Raw genomic sequence first — 17,807 nt, 5'->3', positions numbered from 1 at the left:
TGAATATGCTGTCTAGGTTGGTCATAACTTTCCTTCCAAGGAGTAAGCGTCTTTTAATTTCATGGCTGCAGTCACCATCTGCAGTGATTTTGGAGCCCAAAAAAATAAAGTCTGACACTGTTTCCACTGTTTCCCCATCTATTTGCCATGAAGTGATGGGACCGGATGCCATGATCTTAGTTTTCTGAATGTTGAGCTTTAAGCCAACTTTTTCACTCTCCTCTTTCACTTTCATCAAGAGGCTCTTTAGTTCTTCTTCACTTTCTGCCATAAGGGTGGTGTTATCTGCATATCTGAGGTTATTGATATTTTGCCCGGCAATCTTGATTCCAGCTTGTCCTTCCTCCAGCCCAGCGTTTCTCATGATGTACTCTGCATATAAGTTAAATAAGCAGGGTGACAGTATACAGCCTTGACGTACTCCTTTTCAGTAATAATATTGCAAGGTGAGTTTAAATCCCAGCTCTGTACTCACTAACTATATGACCTCAGTTACTTGCTATTTCTGTAACTTTTTTCATTCATCTATGAGATGGGAATATAGTGGTATTTACAGCATATAATTGCTGGCAAGATTAAATGAGATAATTAGATAAAGTGCTTTGATTGGTGTTTGGCACATATTTGTTGTTCTGTTGCTTGGTTGTGTCTGACTCTTTGTGCCCCTATGAACTACAACACTCCAGGCTTTCCTGTCCTTCACTATCTCCTGGAGTTTGCTCAAACTCATGTCCGTTAAGTTGGTGATGCCATCCAATCATCTCATCCTCTGTTGCCCTCTTCTTCTGCTCTCAGTCTTTCATCTTTCCTAGCATGAGGGTCTTTTCCAATTGGAGCTTCAGCTTGAGCATCAGTCCTCCAATGAATATTCATTGTTTATTTCCTTTAGGATCGACTGGTTTGATCTCCTTGCTGTCCAAGGGACTCCTGAGAGTCTTCTCCAACACCACAGTTCAAAAGCATCAGTTCTTAGGCGCCCAGCCTTCTTTTTGGTGCAACTCTCACATTCGTACTGGAAAAACCATAGCTTTGACTATGTACATAAACACATAGTACGAGATTAATAAATGGTGGCATTGTTACTATCACTTTCATTTTGTAAATGAGAAGCTGAATACAGATTTAGCAACCTGAATAGATTCACTTGTAAGAACCAAGGATGTGTTTCAATACAGGTTTGTGCAATGCCAGTACTCTATCTTTTTATCAGACTGCATTTTGTAGTTAATGTTTTATTTGTTGGAATATGCATTCTGAAGTGCTATAGAGTGTTTGGAAGTAGTTTGTGACTCTTAGATATTTAAAACTATCTTTCTGTGATGTTTTACTAATAGTTTACATAAACTCAGAACTAAATTGGTTAGAGAAAGAACTGTTTGGCCTGGTTTTCCTGTGATTAGACGCAATTTAAGGGCAAATATCCTGGGGTCGTGGTCAGTGGTTAGTAAAAAGAACAATGTGTTTTTTTCCTGCCTAAACAGGTTATTGAGGTGAAGCTGACAGACAGTAAACTACACAAATTTAATACAGTTTGCTAAGTTTTAGCATGTGTAAACATCTGTGAAACCATCACTGCAATTCAAATAGTGAGTATATCACACAAATTGTGGGAGGAATCACCTCCCACAAGTTTCCTGGTACCCCCTATGCAATCCCTTCCTCCTGCTCTCCCTGATCCGTCACCCACACAAACATTGGTCTGCCTTCTATTACTTTTTACTTCTATTATTCTTATAGATTAAACAGTGGTTTTGAAGTTGTAGCAATCAGGATTTAGATCTCCCATTCTGTCACTGTGTTAGTTGGGTGACTTTGGAGAAGTCATTCTCTCTCTCAGCCTGGTTTATTCACCTGTAATCTAGGGATTCTAGCACCAGCCCAAAGGACCACAAGGAAGAGGAGAACAGTGCCTAGAAAGAGCCTTGCATGGTTCCTGGCTCACAGCTGGTCTTTAGTCCCTGAAAGGCACCAGACCAGCTTTCAGTTGGTGGCTCAGAGTACATTTAGGTGTTCAGAGCTCCAAAATGCTTTTCTGTCACCTAGTCCTTGTGTTCCCTCTTACTGAATGAGCTTTCTTGAAATAGGAAAGTTTAGATTAGACAACTTGAGGCCCTAAAGGGCTCTCTGGTATTTCTTCCTTCCCTCCTGCATGCCCAGTGTTCCACATGCTATTAATTATAAACAGATGTTCTTCATAAATAAGCAAAGAACTTCACCACAGATTTCTGAGTTCTTTATGCCTATGTTTAAGTCTGACGTTGTGATAAAACTGCATGTGCAATGAGTTTGTAGTCAGAGTTCTAGATTTTGGTTCCCATGCTGCCCTGGGCAAATTGTAAAATCTTTTTGAGTCTCTGTTTTCTCAGATATAAAGTTGAAGAGTATCATACCACACAAATTTGTTGGGAGGATTAAAGGAGAATTTTGAAAATGAATTGTATGATGACATCATAGTTTATCTGCATTGTCCTGTGACTGGCTTGCAGTGTAGTATTTAAACTTGATATTCTAGAATTTTTTTTGAGTTTATTTTATTAGGTTTTACTAATAGGTAGCGCAAGAAAGCAAAAACCAAAGGTTAAAAGTGCTTAGAATTTAAAGTCAGAGAAACTTTAATTCAGATATTAATTTAGTAGTTGTGTGACCTTGGGCAAGTTATATACTTTCTCTGAGCCTTAATAAGGTATATCTGGTCTTCCTCAGAGGGTTGTTGTGAGGAATAGAAATAAAATGTGTACAGTGATGGGCAAATAGCAGATACTTAGTGGTGCTACTTTTTCCCTTCCATTCCCAAAATTGGTAGATTTGTGGAGTTCAGTGGGCTATCACTGAAGAGATTACTTCTGTCTTCCCCATTCCATAATACAATTTGGCCCAGGATAGCCATTAGATGGTGTCTCAGATTTCCCATTTAAGTCTGAAAATGCGATTCAAGGTTTATGATGCCAACAGTTATTGTAAAGGGATTTTCCCCCCCTAATAATAGGAGGAACTGATGCCATGTTTTTGTATTTTCTCGTTAATTCTCATTGCTGTAGCTGGAGGTACTTTGTACTGTGGGAGCCAGGGAAATTGGGGGCCATATTGTTTTTTCTGTTTGTGTTTATTTGGATTGGAGAATTGTCTAAAGGATTCTTAGTGAATAAAGTAGATTTGCTAAATTCAAATTCTTCCTTCCTGGGTGAACCCAGGAATGACCTCCTGAGAGAAAAACATAGGAAAATGTAGGGGTAACTGGTGAGTTCTGCTTGTGAAGTCAGGATCTTTGAGTTGGGGGCAGTGGAGAAGAGTTGATTCTCCATTCTCCTCTTACCCTCCAGAGCGTTTACAGCCCAACACAAAGGAAGCTTTAAGATGGAGGTCTATATTGTAATTTCCTAGAAATTGCAGCTTCTGGTAATAGCTCATTCAGTTTGCACCTCTTTGCTGCAGTAGATGAAACAATAGAGACAATAAAGCCTTTTATCTGATAGCTGTAGCCTCAATGGGATGTTTGTTTTAATAATGGTATAATTTGCAGGGCTCATAAATTGTGATTTTATTCTCATGGAAATAACTGCCCAGTGGTATTTAGATTCTCAGGTCTCCTGTTGTGGATAATTTCACTAACATTCTGGCTGACAGTTCTCTTTATTTTGCACTTCGTTTTAGATTGTTCAGGCTGGTTGGGTAATTAGACCAGTGCAGAGCCAATTTTCTTTAGTTTGAGGCTGGCAGGTGGTTACTAGGTAACTAGAGGATCTTCTGAACAGGCAAGAAATTCTGCTTAGGGATTCAAGGCAAAAGAGCTGAGTTTGCTTTTGATTGTCATCTGGAATTTTTTTTTTAAGGTTTTATTTATCTGATGCCAAAATATCTAAAAGAAAAAAAATTATTTTTCAGTCATCTGTGTATTTACTTTCCATGGTACCAAACAGCCAATTCTATTTGGAATCATATAGTTCAGTTTTTAATTTTCATCTACTTTTTTTTTTTTTTCTGGGAATATCCACAGAGGGCTAAGGTTGAGACTAGGTACCATGTGCTAGACATTGTCTAGGTTTTTACACACATTATCTCTAAATCTTAATTAGAGCCCTGAAAGGTAGGTATTGTTTCTATTTTACATAAGCAGAAACCTAAATTCAGAGAATTTAAGTAACCAAATTAAGGTATCTCAGTTAATAAGGGGTGGGCAGCAGTTTACCAGACTTCAAAGCTCATGTTAGGTTTTCAATTATAGTATAAGATATTCTGCTGCTGCTGCTAAGTCGCTTCAGTCGTGTCCAACTCTGTGCGACCTCATAGACAGCAGCACACCAGGCTCCCCTGTCTCTGGGATTCTCCAGGCAAGAACACTGGAGTGGGTTGCCATTTCCTTCTCCAATGCATGAAAGTGAAAAGTGAAAGTGAAGTTGCTCAGTCGAGTCCGACTCTTAGCAACCCCATGGACTGCAGCCTACCAGGCTCCTCCGTCCATGGGATTTTCCAGGCAAGAGTACTGGAGTGGGGTGCCATTGCCTTCTCCGAAGATATTCTGAAGATACGTTAAAGTTCTTAGATATTACAATGATTGGCTCAGTAGTACGTTGTACATTAATTAGTGTCATCCAGATGTATATCTGGTTGTTTTTCCTGTCATCTAATTTTTTAAATCTAATTTTTATTTTATATTGGAGTATTGATTTACAGTGTTGTGTTTCAGGCCTATAGCAAAGTGATTCAGTTATACCTATACTTATGTCTATTCTTTTCCAGATTCTTTCCCTGTATAGGTTATTACAGAATATTGAGTAGAGTTCTATGTGCTATGCAGTAGATCCTTGTCTATTTTGTATATAATAGTGTGTATATGTGTCATCTAATCTTACATTATTATAGCAGTTAAGGTACATGGAGTATTTTGATTATTTTTCCAAAATTAAAGGCCTTCCAGACATACTCTGTTTTAGGAATTCTTTAAAAGTTTGGCACTATATCATGTGCCCAAACATGATATAGTCACTGGAAATAGACTTGAAGTTTGGGAACCGGGTTTTAAAATCTTGGCACTGCCACTTATTGGGTAGTCTTGGATAAACCCTTTAACCGTCTTTGGCTAACCCTTACTCCTTGCCTAAGCCTTGTTTTACTCATCTGTGAAATAGAGATAATACCCACATTATATGTGGTATTGCCTCGTATATGCCTGTAATACGGTGGGGGCTCATGAAGTGTTGGCTTCCTTCCTTCTTTAAGTCCTCTAGGAATATATACAGAAGTAAAATAGATTTTGTTTCATTCCCAGTTCTTTCTACTCCCCAGCAGCTAAGTGGGTCCATTACTGAACTATTGGGATAATTTGATGCTTTTTTCATCACTGGCCATAGGATTTATTAAAAGATGATCAACTTCTAGTACTGTTTTGTTACATTTCATGTTGATGCTATTAAACTGATGGAATTCATTTTCCTCTAGGAACTTGCTGTAAGGGACATTTAGACATCTGGTTCATTGTTTATACTCTCTTAGTCAAGAGAGTGAGTACATATATGGAAAGGGCATTGACTTGTGATTTTACAAACTTGGTTAAAGTTCTAGCTTTGCTGCTTACTAGCTGAGTTTCTTGGGACAGCTGATTTTCTTAGCTGAGACTTGGAGGAGGGATAATAATAGCTGACCTGCTTTGTTGTAAGGATCAAATAAGATGGATGTGAAGATGCCTTTTAAATTGAAAAATGTTAGATAATCATTATGTGACTTTCATAGTTAGACTAGATAGGAATTTACTACTATTTTAAGGGAGATTTTAAATTTCAATTATACTGTATAAAGGAAACATCTTGATGAGTTTTATGTTAGCTCTTAGGGACAGCTAAAGAGGCCAGAATGAGGTCCTGAGTAGAGAAAGTATTGAGTGAATATAATTGAATCATGTGGAGGTGAGAATGGAGTGTGAGTGGCAGTAGAGTGGTGAGGCAGGCCAAGGGAACTTAGAAAATAATTTAGATATGACATTTGGATCTTGGTCTAATCTTGATCCATAGAGCAGAGAAGATGGATGCTTCTTGATTAGAAAATCTTAAAAGACTGAGCAGTGTGCGGACCACTGGTTGAAAGAATAAGGATGGAGGTAACAGCTGTAGGCTCTCTCATGAGGACTCTGAAGCTGAAATCCCAGTTTTAAGTCTTCAGGAATATGTACAGAAGTAAAGTAGATTTTGTTTCATTCCCAGCTCTTCCTAGCCCCCAGCAGCTAAGTGTGTCCATTCAGGGGGGACTGTTCCAAGTAAAGCTTGTGCTTGTTGTATGTGAATCACTTAGTGGCTCTCAGGTGGGCATACAGGCATATTTTCATGTAAAGAGGTGCAGGTGGCTGGCAAGTGGGGGATCTACTTTTACAGACTAGAAAGTTTAGTTTTATGCAGTCATATTCAGGTTATCTCTTTCCTGAAAATTGGTTCTTTTATAGCATTTCAATAAGGCAGATGGTATTTTTCCTGAGTGGAACATCAACCAAAAATTTTACTGTGTTTAATTATTGATATGTCTGAGTGGTGCAGTATATTGGTTAAAATAAAGATTTTTTTATATGAAGAAAGCCTTCTGGCTTTGGATTTTGGTACTGCACCAGTTTTTTCATTTTTCTCTCAGGGGGATGTAATCTTTTTCTTTACTACAAGTGACTGCGTTATGCTTTCTGGATCATTGCCTTCTCTATTGAGTACTGGGGTACCATAGTGGTTGTACAGGTTAGTTTCACAGTCTCCATTTTATTTGATTATAAGAACCCATTTAGGCTTCTGTTTTCTACCCCCTTTGCTACTGGTATGAAGGGATTGCAGTGTTTAGGTAGGAGATGGATTTCTATAGGCACAGAATGAATCTGAGTTACTTTATCATATTAGCTTCATATATAATAGACTGATATTTGCACAATTTTTTAGGTAGGTATTTTGTTATTAAAAGTTTTTCTTTCTACTGATCTGTTTTTTGCACTAAACCAGTAGCTGTTTTGGGGGGGGGGTCATGTATTTTTTTTCATCTTTGTATTTACTGTATTCAGCGCAGATCTAATGATGATGCTACTGGCTACACTGTACTGTATGTCTGACATTGTTTCAAGTGCATGCAATATTTGTTTTCATCCTCATCCCCATTTTATAGAAGAAAAAACTGAGACTTGAAAGAAAGAAAATAACTTGCTCAGTGTCACAAATAATGAAGGGATATAGCTGTGATTAGAACCCAAGCAGTCTGACTTCAGAGCCTAAATCCTTAACCTCTACCCTAAATTTTCTCAGAAACTGCTTTATAAGTATATATAAATATATTTAAATATGTCTTGTCTGTGCCTTAAAATTCTGTGAAGCAGATATGCTTTATCCGTTTTATAGGGGAGGAAAAATGAAGTAAATTAATTGTACAAAGTTACGCATTTGTTGAGTGGCAGAATCTAGAGTCTCAATCTCTGGCTTCCTGATTCCAATTCCCCTGTTTTTTTCCCCTCTATCATTACTGTAGACACTGGTTAGAGCTATACATCTATTTTAGGAATAACCTTTTTAGATATGGAAAATAGATTTCTTTATCTGGACTATTTGGAGATAAGCGGCAGGTTTTAAAAAGTCTTCTGTTACATCCTTCTTTTTCAAATCCAAGGAGCAAAATTCCCTGGTAGATAGACTATGAGAGCTGATTGAGAGTAGATAGGACAGCTCTGTGTGTGTGTCTGTGTGTGTGAGAGAGAGAATCTGTTTTTCGAGTACCTGACACAGAGTATGTTTTCTGTAAAGATTGCTGAGAACTGCAGGATTGAAAGAGTTCATGCTGAATCTAGTATTATTAAGGAGTGATGATGCTAAAATTGCTACACTACTTTTATATTCTGTGCTTTCTCCTGATTGCTTCATTCTTGGTCACTGATTATGCTTGAGAATTACTAATGATAGTGGCATTTAATATATATTTGAGCCAGTATGTGGTCACTGTCTGTCAGAGAGCCTTCATATGAGAGAGGGATTGCAGTTATGCACTTGGAATATTTGAGGAGGCAGTTTTTCTTTTTCTTTAGTGTTTATTTATTTGTTGGCTGTTCTGGGTCTTCGCTGCGTGGGCTTTTTCTCTAGTTGCGAAGAGTGGAAGGCTACTCTCTAGTTGTGGCAAGTGAGGGGTGAGGGCTTCTCATTGTTGTGGCGTGTGGGCTTCAGTAGTTTCTGCACCTGGGTTCAGCTGGGTTCAGTGATTGCGTCTCCCAGGCTCTTGAGCCCACGCTCAGTAGTTGTGGCGCACAGGCTTAGTTGCAAGAAGCAGTTTTTCTCATCTGAACTTTTCTTAGGTGAACTTAATTGTACTGAACTCTTTCTGATTGCCTTGTCAGATTTTCTTTTCATATTTCTGTGAAGAAGATATGACAGTGGAAAATTAGTTTTCCAGTTGTTTTTTTTTTTTGCGTATATACATATTTTAAATAAATTGAAGTGATGCTCTGTTGTGACTTTCTTTTATTTTACATTGAGGTATTAACATTAAAATAATAGGCTAACTCGGTAATATATCATTAGAATATTTAAGAACTTTGAAACTTCATAGAGCTGGATGACACCCTCACACTGTCCTATGTTACAAACGCAGACTGGAAGCCCAGGAAAATTAGTTAATTGTCCAAGGTCATACAGTTTGAAAATGGATAACCTAGGACTAGAACCTAAGTTTTTCTTGTTTTTTCCATAGCGCACTTTTTTCCTTTTGAAAATGATTTTTTTAACTTTGGTACTTATGAAGCCAGATATTACCCTAAAGGTGACATCATAGGGTCAAAGTCACAAGCTCAAGAGTTTTGGTTCATCTGTCCTGTAAATGAATAAATTGATAAATAGATTATGTGGCTTTTGATAGGAACAGCGTAATGTCAACAAACATCAAGGAGCTAGTTCTATTAATAGTCTTCTTCCAGGTCCTTGAAGCTGGTTTTGTTTCATTTAGGTTCTAGGCAATAAAACATTCAAATACAATCATGACACAGTCTAGCTACTTAATTTTCTGGTTATGTCGCCCTGCATTATTTTTGTGTATAATTATAGTACAAAATGCTTGAGAATTCCTAAGCCTCTCTTACTTTAGTCTGACATGATTGTTATATTCATGTAAATTACCCCTTACCTAGGAATGTCATAATTGATTCCTTTGTTCTAGATTGAGGATTTGAGTGTCAGGTAGTAATTTACACATTACTTTATCTTTTAAGAGTTAGTTGTTTTATTGTGGAAACTGTATGAGATCAAAATTTGAACTTTCAGTCTTGATCACTTAGCTGCCAACCTGGTCCTGCTCTGTCACTTGGCAAACATCAGTCCAGCTGTTTTCTCATTTTATGTCTGTGAGTGCACATGTGCATCATGAAACTTCCCCTCTGATCTTAAAAAAGGTATTACTAATATATAGTAGATTTTCAGGGTCATATGATTTGTCTTGCACAGTTTCTTTCAGGTTTTTACAAGTTTAGAAAGTATATAGTTAGAGTACAGGATACCTGCTGAAACAGACACTCAGAAATTCAGTGGCTCAAACAAGATAGACATTTATCTGTTATGTAACAGTGAAGAGGTAGGTGTGTTATGGCCAGGGTGGGCCGAGGTTCTGTTCCAGGAAATCACTCAAAGATCTAGACTCCTTTTATCTTACTCTCCCAGTATGATGTGCTTATCTGCATGCTCAGTTCAGTTAGTCACTCAGTTGTGTCCAGCTCTTTGTGACCCCATGGACTGTAGCACACCAGCCTCCTTGTCCATCACCAACTCCTAGAGTTTACTCAGACTCATGTCCAGAGTGAGTGATGCCATCCAACCATCTCATCCTCTGTCGTCCCCTTCTCCTGCCCTCAATCTTTCCCAGCATCAGGGTCTTTTCCAATGAGTCAGCTCTTTGCATTAGGTGGCCAAAGTATTGGAGTTTCAGCTTCAACATCAGTCCTACCAATGAACACCCAGGACCGATCTCCTTTAGGATGGACTGGTTGGATCTCCTTGCAGTCCAAGGGACTCTCAAGAGTCTTCTCCAACACCACAGTTCAAAAGCATCAATTCTTCGATGCTCAGCCTTCTTTATAGTCCAACTCTCACGTCCATACATGACCACAGGAAAAACCATAGCCTTGACTAGACGGACCTTTGTTTACAAAGTAATGTCTCTGCTTTTGAATATGCTGTCTAGGTTGGTCATAACTTTCCTTCCAAGGAGTAAGTGTCTTTTAATTTCATGGCTGCAGTCACCATCTGCAGTGATTTTGGAGCCCCCAAAAATAAAGTCAGCCACTGTTTCCACTGTTTCCCCATCTATTTGCCACCAGATGCCATGATCTTAGTTTTCTGAATGTTGAGCTTTAAGCCAACTTTTTCACTCTCCTCTTTCACTTTCATCATGAGGCTCATTAGTTCCTCTTTGCTTTCTGCCATTAGGGTGGTGTCATCTGCATATCTGAGGTTATTGATATTTCTCCCGGCAATCTTGATTCCACCTTGTGCTTCATCCAGCCCAGCATTTCACATGGTATACTCTGCATAGAGGTTAAATAAGCAGGGTGACAATGTACAGCCTAGACATACTCCTTTTCCAATTTTGGATCAGTCTATTGTTCCATGTCAGAGAAGGCGATGGCACCCCACTCCAGTACTCTTGCCTAGAAAATCCCATGGATGGAGGAGCCTGGTAGGCTGCAGTCCATGGGGTCATGAAGAGTTGGATATGACTGAGCGACTTCACTTTCACTTTTCACTTTCATGCATTGGAGAAGGAAATGACAACCCACTCCAGTGTTCTTGCCTGGAGAATCCTAGGGATGGGGGAGCCTGGTGGGCTGCCATCTATGGGGTCACATAGAGTCGGACACGACTGATGTGACTTAGCAGCAGCAGCAGTAGCATTGTTCCTTGTCTGGTTCTAACTGTTGCTTCTTGACCTGCATATAGGTTTCTCAGAAGGCAGGTAAGGTGGTCTGGTGTTCCCATCTCTTTCAGAATTTTCCACAGTTTGTTGTGATGCACACAGTCAAAGGTTCTAACGTAGTCAATGAAGCATAAATAGATATTTTTCTGGAATTCTCTTGCTGTTTTTCTATGATCCAGTGGATTTTGGCAATTTGATCTCTGGTTCCTCTCCCTTTTCTAAATCCGGCTTGTACATCTGGAAGTTCTTAGTTCACGTGTTTTTGAAGCCTAGCTTGATTGAGCACTACCTTGCTAGCATGTGAAATGAATGCAATTGTGCAGTAGTTTGAGCATTCTTTGGCATTGCCTTTCTTTGGGATTGGAATGAAAGCTGACCTTTTCTAGTCCTGTGGCCACTGCTGAGTTTTCCAAATTTGCTGGCATATTGAGTGCAGCACTTGTACAGCATCATCTTTTAGGATTTGAAATGGCGCAATTGGAATTCCATCACCTCCACTAGCTTTGTGCGTAGTGATGCTTCCTAAGGCCCAGTTGACTTCACATTCCAGGATGTCTGGCTCTAGGTAAGTGATCACACCATCGTGATTATCTTGGTCATGAAGATCTTTTTTGGACAGTTCTTCTGTGTATTCTTGCCACCTCTTCTTAATATCTTCTGCTTCTGTTAGGTCCATACCATTTCTGTCCTTTATCGAGCCCATCTTTGCATGAAATGTTCCCTTGGTGTCTCTAATTTTCTTGAAGAGTTCTCTAGTCTTTCCCATTCTATTGTTTTCCTCTATTTCTTTGCACTGATCGCTAAGGAAGGCTTTCTTATCTCTCCTTGCTCTTCTTTGGAACTCTGCATTCAAATGGGTATATCTTTACTTTTCTCCTTTGCTTTTTGCTTCTCTTCTTTTCACAGCTATTTGTAAGTCCTCCTCAGACAGCCATTTTGCTTTTTTGAATTTCTTTTTCTTGGGGATGGTCTTGATTCCTGTGTCCTGTAGAATGTCACAAACCTCCATCCATCGTTCATCAGGCACTCTTATCAGATCGAGTCCCTTAAATCTATTTGTCACTTCCACTGTATAATCATAAGGGATTTGATATAGGTCATACCTGAATGGTCTAGTGGTTTTCCCCACTTTCTTCAATTTCAGTCTGAATTTGGCAATAAGGAGTTCATGATCTGAGCCGCAGTCAGCTCCCAGTCTTGTTTTTGCTGACTGTATAGAGCTTCTCCGTCATTGGCTGCAAAGAATGGAATCAGTCTGATTTTGGTCTTGACCATCTGGTGATGTCCATGTGTAGAGTCGTCTCATGTGTTGTTGGAAGAGGGTGTTTGTTATGACCAGTGTGTTCTCTTGGGAAAACTGTTAGCCTTTGCCTTGCTTCAGTTTGTACTCGAAGGCTAAACTTGCCTGTTAACTCCATGTATCTCATGACTTTCTACTTTTGCTTTCCAGTCTCCTGTGGTACTTCTCTTCAAGTGGTTCTTCTCTTCTCACCTTGTCAAACGCAGCCCTGTTGTATTTTTTAAAATCTGGCACCAACATCACTTCTTCTATAAAGCTATTGCTTTTGACTGTTTTCCTTTATGCTTCTTTGTGCTGATGCCTGTAATGCTTTATAGTAGGTAGACCTATAATGCTTTATAGTATTCATTTATGTGTCTTTAACCATCAACACAATTGCTAGAATGAATGGAGTATACTGCTGTAACTTATATCCAAAATCTGTGTTTTTCTAATTATAGTGGTTCATCCTACATGTGTACATATTTTGAGGGAGTTGCTTCCCAACCCCGTATTTGGAGATCTGACTTCTGGTAGCTCTTTTCTTTGGCAGCCAGGGGCAAACTCTGCTTGAAAAGAGCTATTCTGACAAGTGGGTGCCTTTGTTGTTTCATCATTGCCCTGTCACATGTTTAGAGTTCACATAAACAGTTTAATTTGTAAGAGTCCGTCTCTTTGAAAGGTCACACTTTGACCTTATAATAATCAAACTTGGTGGGAAAATTATTTTTCCATCTGGGTTTTGGGGATGTGTTTAATTTGGCTTTTAATGCAGGTGCAGCTAATATAATTGTCGGTGACTTGCAAAATAGATATTGAATGTTTGGGTTTAATTTTATTGATTAAATCAGGGAAGAGAGGTTTGCTGTACATCTTGGAGGAAAGGTAGAAGGAAAGGTAGAAGAAAAATGCATCCCCTTAAATGTGGTTTTAGTCATTATCATTTCTGATCACTGAAGCTTACTTATTGTGGATTTAAACCATCTATTTTGGTGTTAATCCTTTAAAACTCAATTGGTGGATGTTAACATGATAAAGGGTCATAAAGTTTGAAATATGGTAGCCATTTAGTCTGGTTTACTTTTCAGCTAATTGCATGCAAACTCAAGTGTCTGGGAAAAAGGAGAGAGAGGAATTAATGCTGTAGTCAACTAGTTTGATCACAGCTTGAGCCCTGCACACCTGTCACTGGCTTGTGGAAGTTTTCCTTTGTAATTAAGAGCTCCTCTCTCATATTATTACTTAATTGGTTGCCACTAGAGCCTGGTGAAACAGTGGAATCCTCTTAATTGCATGCCAGCTCTTAAAACAAATCACCAATGTTTAATGTGGCATTGTTTTTATAAGCCTTTCCTGGAAACAGTTTTGATTTTCAAGTCAGGAGGATATGTAGTCCCTATGTTTTGAAGCGTTGAGGATTCTGCTTTTTATAGACGTAGAAGTTGTATAATACTTTGAAACATCTTTCCAGAAAGAGTTAAAGAACATAATAACTAATGTTTTCACAGTGGTTTACAATTTTATCAAGTGCTTTTCCCTTGCTCTATGTTGTTTTTTCCTACAAGAGCTTCATGAAGAAAGAATATATTCATGTTTCTCGTTTTACAGGTTAGGAAACAGGGTTAGAAAAGTGACTTGCCCTTCGTTATGCAGTTAGAAACTGGTGGAGACTGATGTAGACCCCAAACCCTGCCTTCTTTTGGGTACATCATGCTGTTACAATGACCAGAAAGTGCATGTGTGGAAATGTCAGTTTTATGAGTTTTTTTTAAATTCCATTTTATCATATGATAATGTGGTCTCAGCTTAGTGTGTTTGGTACTTTCCTCTTTGATCTTTCAACCCTTAAACGTACAGCGAAAAGAGGCAGCATGGTAGTAGGTGAGAAAGCTAAAATGCTGGGAAATGATGGATTGTCTAATTCCATGTTTGAACCATGACTGTATCTAGCTGAAACATCTTTCTGTAGGCTTGGCCATGGTCTTTGCATATAATGACAATTACCCTTTATTGACACCTCAGTGACAAGAGATCCATTAGCTCCGTGGCAGGAGGTACCTTGAGTACAGTAGAACCAAGTGGGCCCGGGAAGATTCCAGGCACCATGGGGACCCTGGTACACATGCCCCTACAGAAAGAGGTGGGAAGGATGAGCTTAAGTGGACAAGGCCTTTGCAGTATATCTAAGTGCTGAGCAGTTTTGACAGCTAATTTAAGTGAGCTTCTGTGGCAGCCACCTCCATTGATGACCCATCTTCCTGTCCTACCATTAGGAGGAGAGCTCTTGACAGAGAATAAGGAAACCTTTGTTCACCTGTTGTAGCTGAGTGATTTACTACCTAACCTGGTTAGTACCATGTCTATGAAGGTTTCCCTGAGTCCCTGGTGGCCTTAGTGCTTTTCTTCTCTGGATGCTGTGACAATCGCTGTAGCACTTATCACTTTGTGCTGCAATTATGTTTCTTTTCTATTGGAACCATACCTCTAACCCTTTTTTCAACCAGACATTTGCACTTGTGATTCATTGCCCTAAATTCTAAATTCCTGAAGAGTGCAGTTCCTTGTGGTGGACATTTGTAGTTTGCTTCTTTAGCTTCTCCCCCTTATCTTGACGATGGCCTCAGATGTTGGTTTAGGAACTATACCTCATTATTTTGTGGTTTGAGTAGGAACTCTGGTGTGCCTGAACTAGGCCCAAGGTAACCAGCATATCACATTCCTCTAGCCACAGTGATTGATTTAGGAGTAAAAATATGTTCTAAGCCATTCTACACTGGATGTTCAAGACTTTTGTAGTAGCTATAGAAACCCTCTCCCAATCCTGCTGGGCTGGAAGGGTGCTAGCTTCTAGAAGGTCTAGAAGATGCTAAGCTGTTTTGCCATGGTCGGAGAGGACTCTGGCTTATGATGTAACCAATGCTGAGGAAGCAAGGCTAAAGAGATGGAGGTAATGACTTGGAGCTCTGAATTAGAGGCTCTTACCTAGTCTTCCCAAATCCTGGCCTTCAGTTAATTAGCCAGTAATTAGACCTTTTGCTTAAACTAGTTTTGATTAAATTTTCTGTCATTTACAATGGAAAGAGCTTTAACTGATCTGTTTCTGTTCTGCGTCTAGCAAAGTTTGTGGCCTAGAATTTGTTAAATACATCAGTGATCTCTATGAACATGAACAGGGATTTTTTTCTTTCTTAGTCTCTTTTTTTTTTTTGATAAAATGAGAATAGTAATTTCTGCCCTACCCAATTCAAGAAGTTTCTATGAATTAATAGAGGAGGAAGCTTTCTGGTCTCTTTCAGCACTTAGTCTATGCCAAATAATTTACCATTTAATTATGTGATTATATGTAACGGTTAACTTGTTTTCTCTAAAAGTGGGGCTGCATCTATACCTATTGTTTCACTAAGTGCTTAGCACAGTGTTGGGAGAATAGTGGGCACTCATGAATGCCTATTAACAATGACAATAACAGCTATAATTTATTGCATACTTGCTTTAGGCCAGACATTGTGTAGGCATTGTATGTAAATTATCTTTAAACTTAGCTAATAGCACTACCTGTAAGATAGCTGTTCAGATCAGATCAGATCAGTCGCTCAGTCATGTCCGACTCTGCGACCCCATGAATCGCAGCACGCCAGGCCTCCCTGTCCATCACCAACTCCTGGAGTTCACTCAGACTCACGTCCATCGAGTCAGTGATGCCATCTAGCCATCTCATCCTCTGTCATCCCCTTCTCCTCCTGCCTCCAATCCCTCCCAGCATCAGGGTCTTTTCCAATGAATCCACTCTTCGCATGAGGTGGCCAAAGTACTGGAATTTCAGCTTTAGCGTCATTCCTTCCAAAGAAATCCCAGAGCTGATCTCCTTCAGAATGGGCTGGTTGGATCTCCTTGCAGTCCAAGGGATTCTCAAGAGTCTTCTCCAACACCACAGTTCAAAAGCATCAATTCTTCGGCGCTCAGCCTTCTTCATAGTCCAACTCTCACATCCATACATGACCACAGGAAAAACCATAGCCTTGACTAGACGAACCTTTGTTGGCAAAGTAATGTCTCTGCTTTTGAATATGCTATCTAGGTTGGTCATAACTTTCCTTCCAAGGAATAAGCATCTTTTAATTTCATGGCTGCAGTCACCATCTGCAGTGATTTTAGAACCCCCCAAAAACGTCTGACACTGTTTCCACTGTTTCCCCATCTATTTGCCATGAAGTGATGGGACCAGATGCCATGATCTTAGTTTTCTGAATGTTGAGCTTTAAGCCAACTTTTTCACTCTTCTCTTTCACTTTCATCAAGAGGCTTTTTAGTTCCTCTTCACTTTCTGCCATAAGGGTGGTGGTGTCTGCATATCTGAGGTTATTGATATTTCTCCTGGCAATCTTGATTCCATGATACTGTTTATTGAGTACCTGTTGTAGCCACGTGTTCTGGGAAACTAACTCACTCAGAAGGATAATGCAGATAGTGCAGTGCAGTTTATTACACCGGCGGGCCCAAGGCAGAGTCTCTTCTTAGCCAAGGGCCCTGGCCAGTTTTTCTGAAAACCTTATATACCCTAAGTGTTCATGTCCAAACCCACCTCCCCAAATTCCCTGAAATTAGTCTGAACAAAGGAAAAGAAAGATATAATCAAAGTTAACCTGTGATTCATATGCCTTAAGCCTAGGTAGTTAACAGTGGACAATTATCAGTAGGCCTGTGGTCATACCCCAATAAACATAATAGAATTTATGATTCTATTCAGTTACACAGATAATTAGGGTATTCTTTTAGGCAACGGAGAGTCTAGGTACGAGCCCTGGGGCTCTTCCATCCAGGGGGCCTGGTTTTCCAGTTGGTATGTCGTTTCCATCGATACTGGGCATATAGCTCAAAGTCCACAGTCCAGCCCAAGATGGAGTCCTGCTTTCAAGATGGAGCCTGTTCTGTCTGTTTTCTCCTTCATACCTACTAGATGATTTGCATATATTGTCTTATGTAATCTCCAGAAGAGCCCTTCAAAGTAAGTACTACTCTCCCCATTGATGATGAGGGTCAAAGAGGTGACTAGAGGTCATACCCCTGGAGAAGGCGATGGCACCCCACTCCAGTGCTCTTGACTGGAAAAATCCCATGGAGGGAGGAGCCTGGAAGGCTGCAGTCCATGGGGTTGCTGAGGGTTGGACACGACTGAGTGACTTCACTTTCACTTTTCACTTTCATGCACTGGAGAAGGAAATGGCAACCCACTCCAGTGTTCTTGCCTGGAGAATCCCAGGGACAGGGGAGTCTGGTGGGCTGCGGTCTCTGGGGTCCTACAGGGTCGGACACGACTGAAGCGACTTAGCAGCAGCAGAGGTCATACACCTGTAAGTATTCCCCTGTAGTATTCTCTATTACAGTCCTTCCCAAAGACTGTATTGCAGTATTGAACCTCAAAGCAGGATTCATAGAAGAGGATACTTAAGTTATCCAAAAATTTTATTTTTATTGTTTAAAGTGAGGGGAGTGTCACTTTTTACCCCTTGTTTAAATTATACAGATATAAGAATAAAGTAATTTTAGTAATGGAAGGAGGCCTGATAAAGACTTTGGTTTATGGATTTTTCTTTTAAGTGAATTGCTTGACCATTTCCAATCTTGT

General features: G+C 39.6%; 1 protein-coding gene across 8 annotated transcripts in view; it reads left to right on the top strand.

The window, feature by feature from the left end:
• The window catches only part of FAM168A (family with sequence similarity 168 member A), a 202,367-nt gene that overhangs the window by 16,479 nt on the left and 168,081 nt on the right, over window positions 1-17,807 (top strand). The window contains exon 1 of one of the 8 annotated variants that reach the window (XM_061380787.1): window positions 1,245-1,586. The exons of the other annotated variants lie outside the window; for them this stretch is intronic. The gene's annotated coding sequence lies outside the window, so the exon portion shown is untranslated. Of the gene's footprint in view, window positions 1-1,244; window positions 1,587-17,807 lie in introns of those variants that run through there. 8 annotated transcript variants of the gene reach the window in all.

Source organism: Bos javanicus, chromosome 15 (assembly GCF_032452875.1).
Source record: "Bos javanicus breed banteng chromosome 15, ARS-OSU_banteng_1.0, whole genome shotgun sequence".
Lineage (NCBI taxonomy): Eukaryota > Metazoa > Chordata > Mammalia > Artiodactyla > Bovidae > Bos > Bos javanicus.
This window is presented reverse-complemented; position numbering and strand designations above follow the sequence as displayed.